The 23,335-nt window shown below is 43.6% G+C and overlaps 1 protein-coding gene across 5 annotated transcripts in view; it reads right to left on the reverse strand.

The window, feature by feature from the left end:
• CNKSR3 (CNKSR family member 3) overlaps window positions 1-23,335 on the reverse strand; it is a 105,000-nt gene that overhangs the window by 47,116 nt on the left and 34,549 nt on the right. Inside the window, exon 1 of one of the 5 annotated variants that reach the window (XM_009452265.4) lies at window positions 13,044-13,195. The exons of the other annotated variants lie outside the window; for them this stretch is intronic. The gene's annotated coding sequence lies outside the window, so the exon portion shown is untranslated. Of the gene's footprint in view, window positions 1-13,043; window positions 13,196-23,335 lie in introns of those variants that run through there. 5 annotated transcript variants of the gene reach the window in all.

Consider the following 23,335-nt stretch of genomic DNA (forward strand, 5'->3'; position numbering starts at 1 on the left):
TCAGATCTCACTGAGTACAAAAAATTGAGAAAGCACAGACAAAACAGAAATTACTGTGAAGTTTACCCAGAATCACTTAGCCAGTTCTAAGCCTGATCATGATTTTCTCTTCTCTCTTGGGACGCTGTCTTCGCTAGCCTACTTTTAAGCTTTAAAAAGAATTTTTTGTTTTAATTCGTCATACAAGTTTAGGACAACTATGTTATACATTTCAAGCCTGTTATGGCTAAACTGTGTCCCCACAAAATTCGTATGTTACAGTCCCTGGAATGTATTTGGAGAGAGAATCCCAAAAGAAGGAATTAAGTTCAAATGACATCGTTAAGGTGGGCTCAATCCATATGACTCGTGTCCTTATTAGAAGAGGAGATTACGACACAGACACACACAGAAGAAAGATACGTGAAGACACGGAAAAGACGGTCATTGTAAACCAAGGAGAGAGGCCTCAGAAGAAACCTACCCTGCTGACACCTCGATCTCAGACTTCTAGCCTCCAAAATGGTGATGAGATAAATTTCTGTTGTTCCGGCCTCCCAGTCTATGGAACTTTGTTATGGCAGCCGAAGCAACGTAATACAAATATAATAACATTTCCTTTCATATTAATCCACACATGATGGACTTTCTTAAACAAGGCCCAGTCAGGTGATGTTTACTGTGCTGAACAAGCTCACTGCTCATAATACAAAGCATTAACACTGAGAGATTCACATTCGTTTTCATGCACAGCATAAATCAGTCCATTAAAACTAAAGTGAAAAAGTATATTGGATGTTCCTTAAGCTTCATTCCTGAATGCTAAGGAGAAATAAAGATGAGGCCAGATCATTTCTCTTTTAATGAACCGAAAAATTCACAGAAGGAGTAGGGTTTCAGAAGTAGCTTTAGAACAGTAAGGAAATGTTTGGAGCACTGAAAAGGTTGAGATGGGAGGAACGGTGAGGGTTCTAGACAGCATGCAGGCGACAAATGATTAGAGATTGAGAATTGAAGAATACAGAGCATTTCTCTGAGAAACTAACCAGAATCTCCTTGAGGATTATGAGAGAATAGAAGCATTGTAACCTCAAATAATCACAAGTTCCCTGAGATGTAGAATTATCAAGCAGAAAAATCACGTTACTGCCCACATAAGAATAGAATGTATTGTAGCCTGAAGACTTTGTCCTCAAGGCACACATATATTGAATATGCTAGGTTTTAAATAGTGTCGCCCCCCAGAGTTTTATTATTCCAATACATTATGACCTATTGTTTGGCAGTCCTATTGTTTAGAATACAATTAAACATTTATAAACAGCTAAATTAAACTATTACGCAGTCCCACAAAGGAGGGAAAAGCCTCAATTTCTAGTAAACTGATCTAATAGTCTTAGAATTTGCAATAAACCATATTCTTTTACTTATTTGTCAGATGGATCTATCTGCCAGTTTCTTGCTTCAAGCAATTTACAGAAAGTCTAGCAGGACCAAGAGAAACACACAATTCAGTAAAATTAGATTAAACACATTCCATTTATACAAATTAAACACGTAATTAAATGTGAAGGAAAAAGAGAAGAAATTCTCACAGAAAGGGAGCCACAGGGCCCAGACCTACTCTATTGTCACGAAATCTGGCTGCATATAATCCTAAACCTTCAAGGAAATCCCAAATGCAAGATGAAAACACACACACACACACACACACACACACACACACAGAGAGATTAGAGCCCACAATCCAATACCAGTCTCCCTTCTTACTGACCGGGTAACCTGGGGCAAGTTACTCAGCTGTCTCATTTGTAAAATGAGAATACTAATACTACCCACTACATAGAACTGTAATGAAAATTTAATGTTAATGTTTATAAAGAACTTAAAACACCATGGAACACATAGTAAATACTCGGTAAATTTAGTTAAATTTTAAAATGTGATTTATTCAGGTCCTCAATTTTCTAAATGTTCAGAATAAAAGTTGCTGGCTGGGCATGCTGGCTTACTCCTATAATTCTAGCACTTTGGGAGGCCAAGGCAAAAGGACTGCTTGAGGCCAGAAGTTTGAGACCAGCCTGGACAACATAGCAAGACCCCATCTCTGTTAACAGAAAAAATGTGTTGTTTGTTTGTTTGAGACAGGGTCTCACTGCAGCACAGCAGCACGATCATAGCTCACTGCGGCCTTGAACACCTGGGCTCAAGTGATGATCCTGCCTTAGCCTCCCAAGTAGCTGGGACTACAGGTGTGTGCCACCACACCCAACTAATTTTTTATTTTTTTGTAGAAACGAGGTCTCCCTATGTTGCCCAGGCTGGTCTTGAACTCCTGGGCTCAAGCTATTCTCCTGCCTTAGCCTCCCAAAGTGCTAGAATTACAAGTGTGAGCCACTATACCTGGCAGAAAAAATAATAATAATAATAAAATTTTTGAAAGAGAATAAAAGTTGCTAAAGAGACACAGAAACTCCCAAATGCTTAGGTGGCTATGTTATTACCTTTCCCAGAAAGTGTTCCCAAATGTGAGAGCCTGCTATCATCATTGGTTTCACCTAAAAAATTTTTATGATTTATATCAGAACGTAAGCATCACAAAAGCAGTGACTTTGGCCGGGCACAGTGGCTCACATCTGTAATCCCAGCACTTTGGGAGGCCAAGGAGGGTGGATCACTTGAGGTCAGGAGTTCGAGACGAGCCTGGCCAACATGGTGAAACCCCATCTCTACTAAAAATACAAAAAAAAAAAAAATTAGCCGGGCGTGGTGGCAGGCACCTGTAATCCCAGCTACTCGGGATGCTGAGGCAGGAGAATCAGTTGAACCTGGGAGGCAGAGGTTGCAGTGAGCCGAGATCATGCCATTGCACTCCAGCCTCCGTCTCAAAAAACCAAAAAAAAAAAATAGTGATTTTGTTTTGTTCACTACTTCCTCCACTGGTGTGGAGAACATTGCTGGTGTTCAATAAATATTTGTAAAATAAACACACGAGGCAAGAAGAAAGACAAAGAGCTCCACATAAATATTAATATCACACCAATGCACAGAAGTCTTCTGCTTTTATTTTCTTTCCCTTTTTTTTTTCCAGACAGGGTTTCTTTCACTCTTGTCAATTCTCCTGCCTCAGCCTCCCAAGTAGCTGGGATTATAGGCACCCGCCAACACGTCCAGCTAATTTTTGTATTTTTAGTAGAGACAGGGTTTCACCATGTTGGCCAGGCTGGTCTCGAACTCCTGACCTCAAGCAATCCACCTGCCTCGACCTCCCAAAGTGCCAGGATTATAGGCATGAGCCACCATGCCTGGCCTGCTTTTATTTTCTTATACAAATAAGCAACTACACTATTGATTGTGATATCAGTTACAGATATTTGCTGCACATTTCAACATTTCAAGATTAAAGGAGGTCATTTCTACACAAAGAGAAATATCATAAACAAAATAAAACTCCAAGCCTCTCAGTATCAGTCTTTGACAAGATATCTGCCTTGTACTAAGAATTTTTATTAATTAATTAATCTCCCCTAAGTGTAGAAAGGATTATATACATGAAGACTAAGAAGTTAGAGTAAATGCCCCAATGCAAAAAAAAAAAAAAAAAAACAAACAAAAAACAAAAACAACAACAACAAAAAACTATGGCTATTCTCATTTTCTGTAAAAGAGTAAAATCAGATGATGAACTAGGTCCCAGAAAGCAAATGGTCATCATGACCACTTTAGTGGAAAGTGCCCCACAGACCACACCTTCTGTGGCTTTGCTTCCAGCTTAGCAAGCTCAAGTTGGCAGAAGCTACAATTCTTCAAATACAGGAGCCCAGAGTGGTTCTTCCAACGTTTTGCATTGAGTACTCTCACCTGAGTTGGGTTTTGTGCTTTCAGGTTGTTTTTTGTTTTCTGGGTTTTTGTTTTGTTTTGTTTTGTTTTTTAATGATTAAATTCAGAAATCAGTTTAGCTAAAGCTTGTAGACTCTCATCTCACTCAAGACTTTTAAGAATCGCAAGTGACATGTGCCAGGCGCGGTGGCTCACGTCTGTGATCCCAGCACTTTGAGAGGCCAAGGAGGGTGGATCACTTGAGGTCAGGAGTTCGAGACGAGCCTGGCCAACATGGTGAAACACCATCTCTACTAGAAATACAAAAAAAAAAAAAAAAATAGCTGGGCTTGGTGGTGGGCCCCTGTATTCTCAGCTACTCAGGATGCTGAGGCAGGAGAATCAGTTGAACCTGGGAGATAGAGGTTGCAGTGAGCTGAGATCATGCCATTGCACTCCAGCCTAGGTGACAAGAATGAAACTCTGTCTCAAAAAAAAAAAAAAAAGTGACATGTGATGCAAAAATTTGCTCCAACAGGATTTTGGTAGACTATGCTCTTCCACGAGGAGAATCATCACAGACTCACACAAATTCAATTTAATTCAACAAACTTTAGGAAGCAACTACTACATGTAAGATACTCTCTACTGGAAATCGACGTCCATTACAAAGGAGACGGGGTTCAGGGGTAGGTCAGCTTATTATTATCTGAACCAGAGGGAAGGAAACAGGATTTGGGGGGTACATTTACACCTGACCACAATATTCTCAGAATTCCCAATACTTTGAAAAACATTAAATGGTAAAGACCTGACATCAAAGCTCCTTAGCCTTCCCGACTTACTGACACCACTGGCCAGTATATTATAACTTCCCCCAAACATGACATGTTGCTAAGAACAAAAAGACAGCTTTCAAACAGAAGCGTGACATGTTTTGGCTTCTATGTGAGCATAGTATGATTAATGGAGGGAGCAAGGCTGATGTCAGGGCATGCCAAAAGCCAGAAAGGTGGTCTACTGGTAGGCCTCCGAGTGCCCTTTCGTGAAATGAGTCACCCAGTTACATCACTTGGAAATGCCTTTCTTCTGTTGCTCGTTTTGTTGATGTCTGTAGGCCTTAATTTTCAGGACTAGTTGATAAAGAGTTGATTTAAATATAGCAATTTGAGGTTGTTCAATAATACTATGTTTGAAACCCAGGAGTGGGCCAGATGCAGTGGCTCACACCTGTAATTCCAGCACTTTGGGAGGCCAAGGTGGGTGGATCACCTGAGGTCAGGAGTTCGAGAACAGCCTGGCCAACATAGTGAAACCCTGTCTCTACTAAAAACGCAAACAGCCGGGCGTGGTGGCCTGTAATCCCAGCTACAGGCGTTCTCTGCATTCTGTTCTGTCATTTGTCTCTGCAGAGTATCCCTTCACCATGTCCCCTTCTGCTTGTGGTCACTGTCACAGCGGAACTTATGTCTTGCCCGGATTTCTGCAATAACCTAGAAAGTGGCGGCCACGCTCACTCCCTTCTTCCTCTTAATTCATCCTCTATCATTCCATCTGAGCAAAACCATCCTGTCCTTTACAGATCCCAGTCCATTAGCTCAACACAGCATCTCAAGTCCTTTGGGACCCGTCCTCTTCCAAACCTCCCTGCAGTCCCATCATCCTGTAACTCACCCTACTGGTGAGGACACAGTAAGCACCTGTTCTGCTGAGTTTCTCCAAAAGTAACAAAAATGTCACGCACAGGTTGGCAAAAACAGCACCCAGGCCAAATCCTGCCAGCTGCCTGTTTCTGCAAACAAAGTCTGAATGGAACACGGCCATGACTCCTTGGTTTACACATTGCCTCTGGCTGCTTTTGTACTACAATGGCAGAGTTGAATAGCTGTGATAGAGACCGTATGGCTCTCCCACAGAGCCTAAAATATTTACTACCTGGCCCAGGTTTACAGGCCCTTGGTATAACTGACAGCAGCGATGAGTACAGAGTGATGATGACCTCTGCCGACCAGAAAAATAGACTCCACCAGTCTAGTCTGGAATTAAGGGAATGTGAGTTTTTCTTTTTTTGTTGTATTTTTTAAGGAATCATTTCATACAGTTACACTGAATTTAAAAGCATAGAAAATGTTACCCCCCCTCCCCTAATGAAAGACCTGAATGTTTTAGGAGGTTCCTTACAACTTTTGAGCCACTTTATTATTTTCTTTTTGTCAGTTCTCTTGAGGCATAATTTATAGACATTAAAAGTCACCAATTTCCAGGGTACAACTCAGTGAGCTTGGACAAATAGGCAGTCATTCAACCACACTACAATCATGATAGAAACATTCCTATCACGCCCGAAAAAAGTTCCCTCGGGCCCCTTTGCTGCCTACTCCCTCCCTACAGCCCTGTCCCCAGCTGCCACTAATCTGATTTCTACCTAAATGAGCCCAATTTCTCCTCCTGGCTGTACTCCCTGTCCTGCCCCAGTAACACTGGCTAACTCACTTAGTTCTGGTTCTCAGGCTTCCCATCAGTAGATTAGCAGGCTTCCATTAGAACTGACACCCACGCACACTACTAATTGCAGCTCTGATTTTATCAGTCATCCTTCGAGGTTTGTGGTTAAATTTAATTTGAAGAACGGGGACCATGATGAAACATAATGTCTGAAAACTGGATTGGAAAGCTGCCGTGCTTCTTTCAGGTCTAAAGATCCATAGTTCCAACATATGTCTGAGCTACTCAGAAGTTACCTTTACTTACAAGAGCAGAGAATGAAAAAGGAAATAAGCTGCCCAGAAACTTAAGTCCTAAATATCCTCAAAGCTACAAAAGAAAGAAAAAGAAAGAAGAAAAAAAGAAAGAGAAAGAAGAAAAAGAAAGAGAGAGAGAAAGAAAGAAAGAAAGAGAAGAAAAAGAGAGGGAAAGAAAGACTAGTAAATGAATGAACTTGGTCTTGAGAAAAACCATATAAAGACGATGCATGAAAGTCGGGTTTTGACCCTGATCAGAGCTGTGAGCTGGGACTGCTGCTCCCTTGGAAGCAGGGGCCATGTGAAATCCAAACACATAATAAAGATCCAGCCACCAAGAACCCTGGGAAGCCCAACTTACAACCAGCAAAGTTCTTTCACTTTGTTTCTGAAATGGAATGACTGATTTTGAGGATAAGGGACACCCCACTGGCCATTTTTTGGGGTACCAAGCTGAAAGAACAGTAATGCAGAAGAGAAAATAAAAGTTTAGACTCTTACCCATTTGGGAAAAGCTGATCTACACATTGCTGAAGAGCTACCAAATACGTAGTAATGAGCCCACAGCTTCAATTTCTTACAAAAGGCAAAAACAGGTGGAATGGAAGGACAGTCAACCCTAAAGCGCTTTCTTGTTCCCAAAGCAAACTCAACTTTCTTGTTAGTAACCAATGTTCTCTAAGACTTAGGTCACCCTGAAGACATCGGAAGACGTAACCAAGGAACAACCACACTTTGAGTTTCACGACATAAGTAGAAGACATATTATTTAAACAAAATTTGGAACTAGCAAACACATCCATGCCAGGATAATTTAAGAAAGTAAAAATAGAAGGAATACCTTAGCTCAAGGATTCAAGTTAACCAGAAAACAAGTCAGACGGGCTGCCCTCATTTGAGGTTTCTGAATGGGTAAGTAATGTGTCCCAGCTGAAAACTTTAACCAGGACCCTCTGGCTCTCAAGTTGTAGGGCTCCCAAGCCTACGCTGCCTCAACCCCAACCCCAACAGATTCTGTACAACTTCTGACCACTGTGAAATGGACCCAGCCTGCCCCCAACCCCTCCTGGGACCCTGAGCTGCTGAAAAAAGTCTAGCCATGGAGGGAGAAGCACCCAGAGCAGGGACAGGCGAAAGAACAGAAGTTGGTATTATCTGAAAGCATTTTTGGAGGGAGAAGTTTATGCTGATCTAAATCACAAAAAAAGAACCGACATGCAAATCTTAAGTCAACTGAAGAGATCATCAGAATTCAGAATATAATGGCAGCCCTCAATATTCTCCTTTGAGTCCTCCTTCCTTGCTCCTCCCTCAAAAAACAATGTATGAGGAGCTTGAAAGATAATACTGAGGGCAGGGAAGAAACACAACATTGACTTATATGTTTGAAGGTGTGTGTGCGTGCATGTGTGTGTACAAGCATATACCTATATCTCACAGCAGACATTAAAAATGCAAAATGAGAGATTCTAAAGACAAAAACACAACTGTGGGGATGAACACAAAAACCTATGCAATACTCTGGTAAACATGTACTTTCCAAGGTTGTTTGTTGTAATTCAGTAACCACACCATTGTATCCAATTTTGTAACAGACCTTGGACCAAACAAGGGGAGGGGAGGGGAAGAGAGAAGCCACATATGAAACAGAAGAAAGGAATGCATTTTACCCAGGAAGCTGTACTTTTTGCCTCCTCTAGTGCAGCCAACTTTGCCAAAACCGTAAATTCGATTTGGTCTAAAAACCAAACACCGGCAAAACTATCCTCAGTTCATGCTTACGCTGAATGAAGGGTAGAATTAACTAGCTCCCCTGCCGCACAGCAAGTTTATGTTTTTAGCACGGGGGAGAACCAACTCCGCACAGAGACACGCAGTGGCCGCGACAGCTGCAGCCATTGCTTGAGTGTCAAGTTGGGCAAGTTCTACCGTACGGAGGTGAGCACATCCATCACTTCTGCTCCACCTGAGCCGTAAGGATTTCCATGGAAAAACCATTCAGCCAACCCTCTCCCAACACTGCCATCATCATTTCAAAGTGCGTGGTCCAAACAGCCAGGTCTTGTATTAAATTAAAACCCCGCGTGAATAGGGGGCGGCTTGATTTACAAAGTTCCCACCCACACAGTGGCTCATGGATCCCTGCAGTGACCCCAGGAGGGTGCTGGCCGGGTTATCATCATCTCCAGTTTATTGGTAAGGAAAGCAAATCCCAGAGACTATCAGGAAAAAGGCAAAGCTAAGACAGAACCTGGACCTCAACTGGGCACCTAGATCCTTGGGGGGTCTGAAGTGGTCAACGAAGAAATAAGTGGAGGGGAAGACAATTAAGTACGTTAATGTGCAGAGTCCATTACTGAGTACTTACTATGTTTTTAGCACCACGGGATGCATTGTGGAAATGGCATAATTTATAGTTGCTGTTCAAGTAGCTGAAGATTAAACAATTGTAAAATAAGCAAGAAGAAGCTCTGCACCAACTATGCAGGCCAGGAGAAACAGTATGGCCTGTGGAGCCAGAAGGCCTGGATTCAGCTCTACCACGTCCCAGCTGTGTGACCTTGTGCAAATTACTTAACCTCTCTGTGCCTCACTTTCCTCATCTACAAAATGGAGAGGACGGCAGTCCCTATACCTCGTGGGATTAACTGGATGATTAAATGTGTTAAAATGTGTAAATGAGTTAATATTCTTAAAGCACTTACAAAAATTACCAGGTATATAGTAAGCGCTATTATTTAAAAAATAAAAGAAACTGGGGCTCAGCTTATAAGTAACTGGCCTAAAGTCACACAACCAATAATAGGCAGAGTCAGGATTTAAAGCCATTTCCCAGAATTGTGAAAGGAGAGCATGTACCCAGCATGGGCTTGCGAGATTTGGAGGTTTGATGGCAGGAATCTCATATTATCCGCAACCGATGCCTTTTACTTCCTGAAGTGGCAGGAGTTGGAGGCAGGAAGGGGTGCTCCAATACAAGGAGGCTGGAAAAGGGCCGAAACGGCTGGGGACAGCCGCCTGGGACAATGGAGCAGGTTTGCCAGGCAGCATTAAAGTCTTTCTAAAACGTTTTAATAGCTTTATTGAGACATAATACATATACCATACAATTTGCCTATTTAAAGTAAACAATTCAGCGGGTTTTAGAATATCCACAGAGCTGTGCAACCCTAACCACAATCAATTTTAGAATTTTTAACACCCCCTCACCAAAGAAAATTCTGTACCCATTAGAAGTCCCTCCCCCCGAAATTATACAATAACGTTGTATAAGTTCCCGCCACCCTGTCAGTGTTCTTTCGGGTGAACCTGTCTGACCCTCAACCCTAAGCAACTACTAATCTACTTTCTGTCTCTATGGATTTGCCTGGATGTTTCACGTAATGGATCCTGCACATTTCACATAAACAGAATCGTACAGTATGTGGTTTTGTGTGATTGGCTTCTTTCACTTAGTATCATGTTTTTGAGGTTCCTTAAAGCCTTCTTAATGCACAACTTCAATGCTCTTCCCTTGCTCCAAGCCCTACTGGCTTCCCACTGCACTGGGGATAAAATCTACAGCCAAAAAGGTCCAGTGTGATCTTCCTGAAGGCATCTCCATCTCCGGCCACATTCTCCCCTAACCACTATGCTGGATGCTGGCCAAGCACCTCGGGCTCCTATCTCGAGGCCTTTCCCTGTGAGGTCCCGTCTACCTAGAATGGCTCAGTCTCAGCTCCCTTCACATCTGCAGGGAGGCTTCAGCTGGCCACGGTATATGAAGGAGCCCAGCATTCTGTTATTCGCTGTGCCCTCCACAAGGCTTTCCAAACCTGTGACTGTTTATGTGTTCATTATGCTGCAGCGAGCCCCCTGCCTCCCGCCACAGAGGGCCAGGACCATGCATGGCCGCATTATTTACCATTTCGCCATCTGCACTGCCCAGCACAGAGGAAGCACTTTGGGATTGGTTGAATGAAAGAGAAAAAAAGGAAGGAAAAGTCCAGCTGAGGTTGAAGACTACAGTTTGGAGATGCATAAATCAATAAAGTTGTATAATTTCCCCCCACCCTGTCAGTATTCTTTCCGGTGAACCTGTCTGACCCTCATCTTCTTACCTTTCTCTCTTTTTCTTTTTTCTTTTTTTTTTTTTTTGAGACGGAGTCTCGCTCTGTCGCCCAGGTTGGAGTGCAGTGGCACAATCTTGGCCTCAGCCTCCCGAGTAGCTGGGACTACAGGCACCCGCCACCACGCCTGGCTAATTTTTTGTATTTTTAGTAGAGACTGGTTTTCACCGTGTTAGCCAGGATGGTCTTGAGATATCTCCTGACCTTGTGATCGGCCCGCCTCAGCCTCCCAAAGTGCTGGGATTACAGGCGTGAGCCACCGCACCCGGCTTCACCTTTCTTTCATATATACATCACTAAATATTTATTATGCAGCCCACTGGCACATGGGCTGGGGGTATTCACCATGGGAAATGAGAAAAAGAAGATCCCAATCCTGCAGCCTGCAGTACGGCAGGGGAAGAATCCTTCGAGTTCTTCAACACAAAATTCCCACAAGGTTGCTATGCTCGCGGCTTCACGGGATGCCAGCCCTGGTTACCAGAATGACTTAACTGAAGCTTTCTCTTGTTCTCCAGAAAACCCAGTTTTCACTACACTCTAGGGGCCAAGACAACATTCCCCAGATCCTATGCTGCTTGATATGAATCTCTAGGGTCCTCTCATCTTACAGAGTCACCTTTTTGCTGTGCTGAGGGAAGAGTATCTAGGCCTCTGGCTCTGGCTCTCATGAGCTAAGTGACCTCAATCAGATCACTTGGCTTCTTCACTGCAGTGTAAAATGCAGGAGCTGGGAAGGTGACCCTGTGGTTCCCACTGGCCCTGCGTTGCTATGATTCTGTACTTCTTAAGGTGCTGTGTTTTTTCCCATCATCAAACTAATCAGGCACCACCTTCATGCCAAACCCCCGATAGCAGAAAGTCCTCTAATAGCAAAGCCAGCTCCCATCAACAGGGCAGGAATTGGCACTATTTGTGTACAGTTAACTGACATGTGCAAAAGTAGTGTTTCTGAGGTTAATACATGATAAGATCATACGAGGCCAGAATTAAGAGAAGAACTGTAAAGCACTGTTATACTTCTTGGTTTTGTTTCATGCTTAATAAAACAGTTGTGTGCATCGTGCATCTGATATACAGAAAACCAGATCCTGGGTTGGCTCAGCTGGGACTGACTGTTAGGGTGGAGGGTGAAAGCCTCCCTGTGATCACTGCACATTGTCACAGCAGGGACAGCAGTGCCCCCTCTGCTGTCCTTCCCACAGAGGCCAAGAGCAGGCAATGCCACTGAGGTTCTCAAAAGGAAAAAAAATTCTACTCTCGGAAACATTCACACTAACATACAATTCACATCATGGATTTAAGAAGCACGCTAAAGAAAGTCAAAGGCCTGGGCGGGGCACAGTGACTCACACCTGTAATCCCAGCCCTTTGGGAGGCCGAGGCCTGCGGATCATGAGGTCAGGAGATCGAGACCATCCTGGCCAACACGGTGAAACCCCATCTCTACTAAAATACAAAAAATTAGCCATGCGTTGTGGTGCTCACCTGTAATCCCAGCTACTCGGGAGGCTGAGGCAGGGGAATCGCTTGAACCCGAGAGGTGGAGGTTGCAGTGAGCCGAGATTGCACCACTGCACTCCAGCCTGGCGACAGAGCAAGACTCTGTCTCAGAAAAAAAAGGAAAAAGAAAAAAGAAAAAAAGAAAGTCAAAGGCCTTAGTGAGCCATAAAGCCCAGGCCACCAGTGCACTCTCAAGAGGGACGTCATGGCATAGGAGGGAGAGAGCAGGGGAAAACTTCAAAGTGGTCTGTGGGCCCAGCACTGTGGCTCACACCTGTAATCCCAGCACTTTGGGAAGCCAAGGTGGGTGGATCAAGAGGTCAGGAGTTCGAGACCAGCCTGGCCAACATGGTGAAACCCCGTCTCTACTAAAGATACAAAAAATTAGCCGAGTATGGTGGCAGGCACCTGTAATCCCAGCTACTCGGGAGGCTGAAGCAGGAGAATTGCTTGAACCTGGGAGGCGGAGGTTGCAGTGAGCTGCGATCGTGCCATTGCACTCCAGCCTGGGCAACTGGGCAAGATTCTGTCTCAAAAAAAAAAAAAAAAAAAAAGTGGTCTGTGTTTGGTGAATGAATACAAGAGTTTCCATCTTCAGATCTGCAAAATTGACAGCTTAAATAAAATTCTAAAGTCTTTAATGCAAAATACAATAGAGTCGATCTATCTTACCAAATATTATGGTTAAGAAGAACTCAAATTTCCTCTAATATTCAAAAGAATCTACTAAAATTTGGGAAAATGCACATATAAAATTACACGTATAATTACAGAAAACAGGTAAATGTCACTTTCTGCATGGCAGGTGCTTTCTAAGACTTAATATATATATATATATATAACCCCTTAAGTCTCCTAGCATCCCCTCATATGTGTACTATAACTGTCCTACCTGGAGCTGAGGAACTGAGGCACCCAGAGGGAGGTGACTTGCTCACAGCCTCGCCGAGCCTGGCTCACACCAGGGGACTCACATTCTCACTGCCAGATGCTACCCCCATCCTCCAACACAGAAACGTTCACAGATGTCTCTTTAGCTGATCTCTGGAAAGTACAGTTTTATATAACAGGAAATTATACACATCATTTAAGCTAACTTAGCTTACTGTCTATGACTGCCATCAGAAATGTTCATGGCCATGTAGATATAAATGGCTCTCCCACCTGGATGGGTCAGACGAGAAAATACTTTTAACTTAAAGACATTATCAGAAGCCAGTATGTGAAGAGTTGGGTAGCCCAAGTTTCTAAATAACACTCAAAAATACAGGTGAGGGGGATTCTGTATATTCTTTCTAGGAAATCTGGATGGAATTCTTTTCTAGTGCTTTCATGCTTGAATGTATCTCTAGAAACTGGTCCTCCAGGCCGGTAGTGACCTAAGCAGCCATATGCAATTGACTGCCTCCAAAGGATGAAACACTTGTGGAATTCACAAACTCTCTACCTATATGTTCCAAATTTATTTCGAAAAAACTTTAGAAAATGGCAAGTTATCCCTTGCTGGGACCAAATAACAATATGGTACTTTAGGCTGTGTACTTCAAGTTTTCTGTGTGCCATTCACATTTCAGAAATAGACAAAAGCAGGGAGAGAGAAACAGTACTACAGAAAGAGAAAATGTCAAGTAGTTGTCAGCACAGGTCACCATGTACCTGTATATCCTAAGGGCTCCAGAAACAAAATACCTGTCTAGTGGCTTGTAAGTAGAGAAGGGCCAGTTCCCTTGGCTCATGTACGGACTTGTGTTTCACCACAAAAACAAAAACAAAGGAAGCGCCTGCCCCACAGAAACACGCACAAGCATGAGCAGCAATACTGGCAAAATTTTGGAAATATTGTAAACCCTGACTGAGGGTTCACACTCCCAGAGTCCAGGACCCAGCCTTGGCCCTTATGGAAACAACTAGGTGATCCCTTAAAGAAAACATGTTGGGGATGGGGGGATGTGGGGACGGGAAGGATGAGTGAAAAAAGACCTCTTGAGCTATTGTCCTCCAATTGCTTTTTTGGTTTTTGCTTTGTTTTTGAGACAGGGTCTAGCTCTGTCGCTCAGGCTAGAGTGCAGGGGCGCAATCATAGCTCACTGCAGCCTCCACCTCCCAGGCTCAAATGATCCTCCTGCCTCATCCTCCCAAGTAGCTGGGACTACAGGTGCACACCATCATGCCCAGCTAATTTTTTTGTTTTTTTATTTATAGAGACAGGGTCTCGATATGTTGTCCAGGCTTGCTCAAACTCCTGGACTCAAGTGATCCACCCACCTCAGCCTCCCAAAGTGCTGGGATTACAGGAGTGAGCCCGGCCCACCTGTATTTTTTTATGGAAGAGAAGAAAATGTGGGAGTACCACTCCAAGGAAGAGAGCTAAGCAAAGAGAAAACAAACAGGGCAGGCAGGCAGGAGGCAGCAAAGAGGGAGGCAAAACTTTGGGGAAAAGGAAAAGCAGATTAGATGGCCACTGTTTCCAGTTAGAGCCCTCAAATGGCCTCCACAGCCATTCCCAAGAGCAGTCTTTAGGTAAAACAACAGCTACTGAAACCTTTCCCATGGAACCACCGACCGCATCCTCCCCAGATACCCACTGGGAGTAGAGATGCTTTAATCACCTCCATCCCTCATGGCCTGTTTCTTGTTTTGGAGAGGCACGGCGCTGCCAACAATATAAAAGCTTTCTGCTTGGGAGTCCCAGAAGAATGACACTTTCCCCAAAACAAAGAATTTATTCCATCTAAACCAACTTATATTTATTTAGCCAGGACATACATCAACTAGATGCTACTACTATGTAACACTCCCCCATGGAGGGCTTACAGATGCCTTCAGGGGTTCTCACGATACACACTGTCAACAGGTGGTCCTGAAGAGCACCAACAACTGGAGATGCCATCTTCTGCTTACGATCGCCACAGCTGTTTAGTGACTTAAGCAAGAAGCATAGGTCATATTCCTAAGAGGTAACTCCTTGAAGTGATTTTGCACAAGGCTTATGCCTTGATGGGAAAATCACACATTAGAATGACAGTCTTCTATTGAAAAATAAGTATTTAATTTCAAGTTTATTTTCATAACATTTTACTTATATACGTATACCATATAAGTATGTAAAGTATGTGGTTAGACCCATTATAAATATATATATATATATATATATATATATATCATTTTTGTTTGTCTGTTTTGAGATGGAGTCTCGCTTTTGTCGCCCAGGCTGGAGTACAATGGCGCAATCTCGGCTCACTGCAACCTCCGCCTCCTGGGTTCAAGTGATTCTCCTGCCTCAGCCTCCTGAGTAGCTGGGATTACACGCGCCCATTACCACGCCCGACTAATTTTTGTACTTTTAGTAGAGACAGAGTTTTGCCATTTTGACCAGGCTGGTCTCGAACTCCTGACCTCAGGCGATTTGCCTGCCTCAGCCTCCCAAAGTGCTGGGATTACAGGCATGAGCCACCACGCCTAGGCTTTTTTTTTTTCTTTTTTTTCTTTTTTTTTTTTTTTGAGACAGGGTCTTACTCTGTCGCCCAGGGTGGAGTACAGTGGTTCGATCTTGGCTCACTGCTGCCTCCATCTCTTGGGTTCAAGCGACTCTCCTGCCTCAGCCTCCTCCCAAGCAACCAGGATTATAAGCAGGCACCACCACACCCAGCTAATTTTTGTACTTTTAGTAGAAATGAGGTTTCATCATGTTGGCCAGGCTGGTCTTGAACTCTTGGCCTCAAGCAGTCCACCCTCCTTGATCTCCCAAAGGGCTGGAATTACAGGCATGAGCCACTGCATCCAGCCCATATATATTTTATACATACACATACACACACACACACACACACACACCATGACCATCTAACCTAAAAAAGTCCACCTTTGTATCACAGTCACTTCTATCATACTGCCTTTTAAATTTTTTCCTTCTGAAGACAACACTTTTTGAAATTACCGACTCCATTAGGATAATGGCTTCCTGTCTGTCACCTCCTCTAAAACATCTGCACCGTAGAATTAGGGATCTCATCTGTCTTATTACCTGCAGTATCTCCACCTCCTAGAACAGATTCTAGGAGGCACTTAGTAAATAACTACTGAATGAATGAAGAACGAACGCCTCCCCACACACCAAAGCAACAGGAAGCCATTATGGAAAAATTCAAATAGAGCGGACACAGAGTCAGACAACTTGGGCTTAAGAACCAGCTTGACTTCCTAATTTCCTCTCTGTGTAGAGAAGTTGCTTAATCCCTAGACCTCAGTTTCCTCAGCTTTAAACTAAGATAGGGTGGGCATAATGGCTCATGCCTGTAATCCCAGCACTTTGGGAGGCTAAAGTGGGAGGATCGCCTGAGCCCAGGACTTAGAGGCTGCAGTGAGCTAAGATCGTGCCACTGCACTCCAGCCTGGCCAACAGAGCAAGGCCTCATCTCTAAATAAATAAATAAAGTAAGAAAATACGAAGCACTGTGTTTGACAGTTCTTTGCAAATTAAAGAGTACTTTATTATTGCTGTTAATGACATCTTGAGTCAATATTTATACTGGCATCAAAGAAAAAATTCATTAGCATAAATCCTTAAATAAGCAAGTTAATCTGGCAAGACTGAACTTTCTCATCTTCAACCCCATTTTGCAACTGATTGGCTACCTCTCAAGTGTGTGACAGTTTGTTTACAAATAATAGTAGAAAGAAAGTATAAAGACCAGGGTTCAGGTCCCTACTCTACCACCCAACTTTAAGCCCTCCTCCCCCATCATCATCGCATATGAATAATAAATATATGAATAATCCAGAGACCTCAGAGTGCTACTGTGAAGATAAAAACCTAATATTACACTTTGTCCAGCCAGTTGGAGCTTGCTCATGTCAGCCTACAATAGGATTTTGGCACCAAAGGCTACGTGGGCACCATCAGGAAAAGCACCATCCTATTAACAGTGGGACGATGACACCAGTCCCATTCCATTGGCAACGCTAGACAACACCTCCACAAAAAGCCTTCTATCACCAGTCATGTGTTCTTTTGCTACCAGATCTTTCTTATTAAGATGTAATTCACGTACCATAAAATTTGCTCTTTTAAAGTGTACAATTCAGTGGATTTTAGTATTTCCACAAGGTTATGCAATAATCACCACTATCTACAGCTGACCCTTGAACTAACTTGGGGTTAGGCGTGCCAACCCCCTCGTAGTAAAAAATCCATGTGTAACATTTGACTTTCCCAAAGCTTAACTGCTAATAGCCTACTGTTGACCAGAAGTTTTACAGATAACATAAAGTCTATTAACACACAGATTTATATCTACATATATTTTATGCATTCATGACATATCTTTTTCTTAATTTTTTTGATATTTTGAGACTACAGAGTTTTTTCAAATTGTTGCAAATCTCCAAAAAATTTTCCAATACGTTTACTGAAAAAAAAAATCTACTTATAAGTGGACCTGTGAAGTTCAAACCTACATTGTTCAAGGGTCAACTGTAATTTGAGAACATTTCCATCACCCCAAAAAGAAACCCTACCCACGAGCCATCATTCTTTATTTCCTATTCTCCCAACTCCTGTAATCAAGAACCTACTTTCTTTCCTTTTTTTTTTTTGAGACAGGGTCTCACTCCATTGCCCAGGCTGGAGTGCAGTGGTGCAATCTCAGCTGACTGCAACCTCTGCCTCCCAGGTTCAAGCAATCCTCCCACCTTCAGCCTCCCAAGTAGCTGGGACTACAGACGCAAACCACCATGCCCAGCTAATTTTGTATTTGTAGAGACAGGGTTTCACCATGTTGTCCAGGCTGGTCTCAAATTCCTAAGTTCAGGAACTCCACCTGCCTTGGCCTCCCAAAGTGCTGAGAACGAATGTACTTTCTATCTCTATGATTTGCCTGTTCTGAATATTTCATATAAATCATTTCATACAATATGCAACCTTTTATCTTTGTCTTATTTCATATATCATCAGGTGATCAAGGTTTATCTATGTTGCAGCCTGCACCAGTACTTCAGTCCTCTTCATGGCTGACTAATATTCCATTGTATAGATATACCACATTTTTATCCATTCATCAGTTGATGGACACTTGGGTTTGTTTCCTCTTTTTGGCTATTATAAATAATGTTGCTATGAACATTCATGTATAGGTTTTTAGGTGAATGTACGTTCTCAGTTCTCTTGGGGATATACCTAGGAGTGGAACTGTTGAGTCATGTGGTAACTCTTGAACATTCTGAGGAACTGTCAAACTGTTTCCCAGAGGAGCTGCACCATGTTACATTCCTGCCAGCAATTTATGAAGATTCCAATTTCTTCACATCTTCACCAACACTAGTTATCATCCATCGTTTTTAGTATAGCCATAATAGTGGGTAAGAAGTAGTGTATTATTGTGTTACCAGATTTTAACATCCAAATTTTAAGTAGGTCCTCAGAAGCAGAAACTAAATACCAGACAGTGGAAGAAAAAAAATCCATATTACACCAAGACAGTATTCCCAAACTTCAGTCATTCAGTCATTCAAGTACTACCCTCATGATTTTACCAAATCTGAGTGTCATTTCTACTATTATTTACTAGTTTAACAAATCAATTCATTTTTAATTTCTTTTTTATAAGAACCTTTAAGTCACTGCTATAAATATGTGTCGCTTGCCATAAATATAAATATCATGAATGCACACTTTGGGAGGCTGAGGCAGGCAGATCACTTGAGGTCAGGAGTTCGAGACCAGCCTGGCCAACATGGTGAAACCCCATCTCTACTAAAAATATAAAAAGTAGCCAGGCATGGTGGCACAGAGGCATGCAATCCCAGCTACTCGGGAGTCTGAGGCAGGAGAATTGCTTGAATCCAGGAGGCGGAGGTTGCAGTGAGCCAAGATCGCATCATTGCACTCCAGCCAGGGCAACAAAGCAAGACTCCCTCTCAATAAATAAATAACATGAATATAAATATGAAAGCAAAGCAAACTTAGCTAGATGGAACTGTCTCCCAGGGCCTGCTTATTCATGCTAAAAGAAAAATTTGCAAATAAAAGGTGCTGGAAAAATGACAGCTACAGAGAGAATCTTTCCTTGACCTCATCAAACAGACTGGACAGCAAGGTGCTGGAACCATCAGTGACACAGTAGTTCCCTGTCACGTTTGTGTCTCTTATAACGTAATCTCTTTACTATCCCAGGCACCTCACTTTGAGAGACCCTGCCATAACGCTTCAGGAAATGCCAGTCCTGAAATAGAAGTCCAGTTCCATAGTGGCCATCATACTGGGGGTTTTGATGGACAATTCTCTACACAGCCCATTACACTTGGCTGAGGGTGTCCCTACTTCATGGTAACAAACCTTGTTCAGCAAATTTCCAATAAGTCTGCCCATTCTCTAGCTGCAAGCACCTGGCTTTTCAAGTTTCAACAAAAACAACTTTCAGAGCAAATATACGTAATACAAATTAAAATAAAGAGCACCTGCCCTGGGCAGGCAAGCCCAGACAGCGCTATCCATAATGTGACAAAGTGCCTGGATGGGCTTTACTGACAGAACTGGCCCCAAGTATAATTAAAAAAAAACACACACACAATGCACTGGTTGTGCTTAAATACAATTCAGCCTCCCTCACCCAGCCCAACACACGTACTATTTATAGTGAGATAAAAGCAGCCAGTGACAGCATATTTGGATGCCTCCAGATTTTAAGAATAATTATCATCTGTCATCATCCAAGCTTAATAAAATACTAAATAGTATATTACATTAAAAGAAAAGGAGTGATGATTAAATCTGAAGGTATTCCACTGCCTCTGTACCTGGGTACTCCTCCTGGGCCCTCAGATCTCTGCTCACACGTCCTTTTCACTGGGAACACTTCCCTGGCCCTCAACTCTAAATCCCCCTTATTTCGTATCTCGGGATACCTTTCACTTCCCTTCCTAGCACATCTCGCTATGTAGTTTACTCTATGGATGGCTGGTGTCTGTCTCCCAACAACAAACCCCATGAAAACAAAAACCACGACTGTTTTGGTCCACATCATGCCGCCAACAGCTACAACAGTTCTTGGGACAGAGGAGATATTCAAGAATTATTTGCTGAATGGATGAGTTCAGAGGATGTCAAAATTGTATAAATTTTTTTTTTATAAGGTCTGGCCATATTTAGAACTACCACTAAGAATACATCTTCAAAAGGAAAAAAAAAAAAAAAGCAAAACAACAACAACAACAAAAAAATGTACAGGGCAGGACTCTACAACTTTCTAGAGTTCCCTGCTAACTGACTACAACCCAGGCTATCCCATACAACAGGAACCTCCCTTTCTTCTAAACTAAGTGAGGTATTGAGTCTATCAATGAGCTTTTATGGAGGGCCTGCTGGTCAGTGGAGGGAAGTTGGTGATGAAGGAAGGAAGAAGGCAAAGAAACTAAAATGGACTGAGTGCTTACCATGATACACACATTCCTCCTTCAGTCCCCAAAGAACCCTCCGTGATCACCATGGTACATCTTAGGCTTGTAAAATGTAGTAACTTGCTCAAAGTCACACAGCTCATCTATGGTCAAACAGGAACAAGTATCTAGTTCATTATGAGCTGAAGACGTTAGACAAGTGCCAGAGAGCACACACACGTTGAAAGGGGCCAGAAAATAATGGACAAAGTTAGATGATAGAGCTAGTGGGGCTATTGTTAGTTTATCATTTTCTATGCGTTAGGCATAGGACTAAAGCATTGACTCGCAAAATTTGATGTGTTCATCATACAAGCTCCAGGAGGTGGGCACAATGATTATCGCCATTTTTTTAGGGTGAAACTGTAGCTTAAAAGAGTGACCTGGAAAGTGGTTGAAATCTGAAGCCCAAGCTGTCTGAGTTCACATTCAGAGCAATGACCCCTGCCTCCAATTCCTGCCACGATGCTGGGGGAGAATGGCATAAACGAGGCACAGAAGAGGAATGAGGACGTTGTACAGCGAGCGCATGCATTTAGGGAGTGTCTACTCTACAGGGTAACGAGTAGAGGTGAACGACAGAGCCCGGCTCTTACAGAGCGTCTAGAAGACAGTGAAGTCAGAGTGGTTCTGACGTATAGGGTCTGGAGTCAGGTCGCCTGGATTCAAACACTGACTAGCTGTGCAACTTAGACAATCACTTAATTTTCCCATGCTCAGTTCTCTCCACTATTTTTTTTTTTCTTTTTGAAACAGAGTTTTGGTCTGTCACCAGGCTGGAGTGCAGTGGCATGATCTCAGCTCACTGCAACCTCCGACTCCCTGGTTCAAGCGATTCTCCTGCCTCAGCCTCCCAAGTAGCTGGGATTACAGGCACGTGCCACCACACCCAACTAATTTTTGTATTTTTAGTAGAGACGGGGTTTCACCATGTTGGCCAGGATGGTCTCGATCTCCTGACCTTGTGATCCATCCACCTCGGCCTCCCAAAGTGCTGGGATTACAGGCGTGAGTCACTGTGAATGGCAATAGTTATCACACCTACCTCATGGGGTTATTAAAAAAAAAAAAAATGGGACGGCTGGGAGCAGTGGCTCACACCTGCAATCCCAGCACTTTGCTGGGCTGCAATCCCAGCCCCAAGCAGGGCTTGGAGGCTGAGGTGAGCAGATCATGAGGTCAGGAGATCAACACCATCCTGGCTAACATGGTGAAACCCCGTCTCTACTAAAAAACATAAAAAATTAGCTAGGCATGGTGGCATATGCCTGTAGTCCCAGCTACTCGGGAGGCTGAGGCAGGGGAATTGCTTGAACCCGGGAGGCGGAGGTTGCAGTGAGCTGAGATCACACCACTGCACTCCAGCCCTGGTGACAAAGCAAGACTCCGTCTGAAAAAAAAAAGGGGGGGGGCAATATAAAGTCCTTCAACATACCCAGCACACATCGATATTAGCTATTATTGTTCTTGGAACTAATGGAAAACAAAAACAAGGTTAGATGGGAAAGATATGGCCAAAGTAAAGGACCGTGGAAGGATTGAGTTCAGCAGGGTCTAAAGAATGTGCAAGATAGACGGGGGCTTGCTAGAGTCAGAGATGCCCTTGGGAAGGCAGCTGGGCCATCTGGATGTGGGGTGGTGTGCCCCTGGCACAGCCGTAGACTATAGTGTCATGGGAGAAAGAAATGGACAGGATGAGATGATAGACTACGACATCACATGAAAGGCAAAAACTAGCCAAAGAGGGTGCCAAGGGTTTGGACCAGGTTCAAACTCTACACTAGACAGAAAATGTGGCACAAAAGAGAGAGGAGAAGCGTGGGAAGAAGATGAGGTCATGCCTTTCCTCCTGTGCCTGCTGACTTGACAGTGGCTGTGAGTGAGTCAGAAAGTTGGGCAGAGACTGTGGGCCTCAGGAGGCTCCAGACCAGGGCCCTGTGGAAGAGCTGGCCCAAGGAAACTACCATTTACTGAGCATATACTATGTTTACATTGTTCATGGTTAAATCTAAGTCTTGTTTTTTCCTTCTGAAAAGTCTGCAAGATCACTCCTGATCTCCCTTGTACATGAGGAAGCTGATGGAGAGGGACTGGGGACATGGCTGAAGATGACACAGCTAAAAAGTGGTAGAACTGGTCTTGAGGTCCAGGCCCATCCGACTCCAGAACCCATTGTCTTCCCACTGGGAGGCTCAGCCAGAGAAGCCGGGAGGTAGAACAAGTTCTGCTAAGAAGCCAGCACCTCAGAGTTACAACACACACCTGGCCCTTCTCCACCTCGTCCCTCCTGGCCACCATCTCTCCCCCTGGGCGCCCTTCCCTCCCCTTCTCCAATCCAGCACTGTGCTCATTAGGCAGGACCCAGCAATAATCCACCCTCATCCATGAAGTTTTCACGCCCCCTCCCCAGTGGAAATGGTCACCTCCTCCATCTGCTGCAGCCCTTGCTGTCCTCCCTACCCACCGGCATGTATAGACAAGCTTCAACTCAGGTGTGGTGTTCTGGCCACCTTATGCCACCTGCTGACAGATGGGGCTGATTCTGCTGTTGTGCATTTCCCAGGGCCTCTTGCTCCCTCTCAGCTCCATCCAAGTCCCCCTGAAAGCTGCACTCTCAGTCAAATGTCAGTCTTCTGGGGACAGGAGGACTCCCCAGCCCTAGGCCTTCCTGGGGCGGAGCCACCCTGCTGCACCTCTGACAAATTCCAAGTACTGTGGCTAGCTCTGCTCCACTACGTCCTCCTCCAAACT

This window comes from Pan troglodytes, chromosome 5 (genome assembly GCF_028858775.2).
Source record: "Pan troglodytes isolate AG18354 chromosome 5, NHGRI_mPanTro3-v2.0_pri, whole genome shotgun sequence".
NCBI classification, from domain to species: Eukaryota; Metazoa; Chordata; class Mammalia; order Primates; family Hominidae; genus Pan; species Pan troglodytes.